This window comes from Pteropus vampyrus, unplaced genomic scaffold, assembly GCF_000151845.1.
Source record: "Pteropus vampyrus isolate Shadow unplaced genomic scaffold, Pvam_2.0 Scaffold4, whole genome shotgun sequence".
Taxonomy (NCBI): Eukaryota; Metazoa; Chordata; class Mammalia; order Chiroptera; family Pteropodidae; genus Pteropus; species Pteropus vampyrus.
In genome coordinates, this window is record NW_011888785.1 from 19,613,824 (window position 1) to 19,616,462 (window position 2,639).

A 2,639-nucleotide genomic window follows, 5' to 3' on the forward strand; every position below is an offset into this window, starting at 1 on the left:
ATGAAGAATTTTAAAAGGAAAAAATGCCATCACCTCCAAAGAAAAGTAGACAAAGAACATGGTCAGGTAATTCCCAAAGAAGAAATAGATAAGAAAAAAAGTGCACAATCTCAAAGAAATGCATATTAAAAGTAACATCAGCCTCATGGTGAAAAAATCTTTTGTTTGCTCTCAACAACAATAATTTGGCATCCATCCACAAACAAAAGTGCCTTTTGGGGGGCTGTGGAATTCAGCACCATATGCTCAAGGACCTGAGGAGAGTCTTTCCCACTGTGTGTCGGGTAATTGGCATATAGATCTTGGTCCTGGCTGTGGACCCTGGAGTAGCCTGTGAACTGCCTTCAGCCCTTCTTGGCCTAGGTCTGGAAGCCCCTGCAAAACACTGTCTTAGCCAAAAACCACTGAACAAGAGAGTGTTTATAGAAGTCCAGTTTCAGAAGAAAAATTCGTGCATATCATTGGAGAGAAAAAAATATGAGTTTAGATGCATTGGAGAGGATAAAAGGAACAGTTTGACTTGACTCGCATTATCCCTCCCCTAAAGTAACACAGCTTAGAGCCAAGAGGGATCTCAGCCTGTGATTTTTCTAATGGGGAAAGTGAGAGCTTGCGAGTGAGGATCTGATCTCCCCAGCTTTGGGGGACTGCTAAAGAAGCTCATTTCTCTCTTGCCCCATCCAGAGTACTGAATTGTGAGCTGCATGGCTAGGGGAGGGAAGAAACTGGAAGAGTGGCAGATAGGACTCAGAGGGCATGAAAAGTATGCGGAGCCTACTAACTGCATTGTGGACTCTACCAAAGAGCCCGCCCACAAGCTGCTGAGAACACCTCAGCTGCAGATCTCTTCAAATGGCCCACAGGCACCCCAAGTGCTCCATGCGCCTCAATCATATACATCTCCTGACTCCTGTGGCCATTGCTCTGTGTGTGCTCCCAATGGTGGTGGCAAGTGCAAGATCAATCAGACAGCTTGTGAGCACTCACAAAAGACTATCCCAGGTCTGCAGGCCAGGGAGAGACCACAAACTTGAGTTTTAGTGCCACCTTTGGAAAAACAAAAAGGAGGCAGTTAGTGCATGACCTGGTGCATTGCAGGACCTAGAGAAAGCATACCAGCTTAAGAGCTCTGACACACGAAGGAGGAAGAAGAGTGGATCATATTTTCTCATAGAAGGTCTGAGAAACCTTCATAATCATTAGCAGGACTTATGGAAGATATTTATCTCCTGAAGCCAGTTAACAAAGACTGCAGGAGATGACTGACTTCAAATGGATCAACAGCAATGCAAAACTTTAAGGAACATGATAAATCAAGGAAACATGATACCAACAAAAGATGACAATAATCTTTCAGGAACCAACCCCAGACATGGAGATCTGTGATTTATTTGATAAAGAATTGAAAATAGCTGTTTTAAGAAAACTCAATGGGCTACAAGAAAACACAGGAAGATAATTCAACAAAATCAGGAAAACAAAATGAAAAGTTTAACAAAGAGATGGAAAATATGTAAAAGGACCCAAACAAATTCTGAAAAATACAGTGAATGAAATAAAAAATGTAATGGAGAGTATCAACAGCAGAATAGATCAATCAGAAGACAGGAACTTTGAAATTATCCAATCAGAGGAGAACAAAAGAAAAAGAATGGAAAAAAATGGAGAAAGCCTATGTGATCTATGGAATACCATCAAAAGAACCAGTTTGTGAATTATTGGAGTTCCAGAAGGAGAAGAGAGAAAAGAGAGGTAGAAAGGTTATTTAAAGAAATAATGGTTGTTTAAAAAAAATGGGGAGAGATTTGAATTTCCAAGTTCATGTACCTCATAGATCCCCAAATTGAATCACCTTAGAGAGATCGCATCCAAGACACATTATAATAAAACTCAAAAATTGTAGACAAAGAATCCTAAAAGTATCAAGGAGGGGAACAAAGCATATAACTTACAAGGGAATCCCCACAACTCTATCAGTGAATTTCTCTGCAGAAGCCTTACATGACAGAAGAGAGAAAGATGATATATTTAAAGTGCTGAAAGAAAAATAACTGCCAACCAAGAATACTCTGTCTTGCAAAGTTGTCCTTCAGAAATGGAGAGAAATGAAGAACATGAGGGAATTCATTACCGCTAGACCTGCCTTATAAGAAATGCCAAAAGGAGTTCTGCAAGCTGAAATGAAAGGATAATAATTAGTAACATTAGAACATATGAAAATATGTAACATAATGGTAAAGCTAAGTATACAGTAAACTTCAGAATGCTCTAATATTGTAATGTGTTGGTATGTTAATCATTTAACTTTAGTATAAAATTTAAAGGACAAGAGTATTAAAATAAGTATAACTACAATAATTTGTTAATATACAATATAAAAGAGGTAAATCATGATGTCAAAAACAAAAAGGGGTATAAAAGGTTAGGTTTTTTGTATGAAATTGATGTTATTAGTATAAAATAGACTTTTATATCTGTAAGATGTTTTTTGTAAGCCTCATGGTAAACACAAAGCAAAAACCTACAGTAGATTAAAAAAAAAAAAAAAAGAAGAGAATTGAAGCATACCACTACAGAATATCATCAATTCACAAAGGAAGGCAGCAACAGAGGAAGAAAGGAACGAGAACTACAAAATG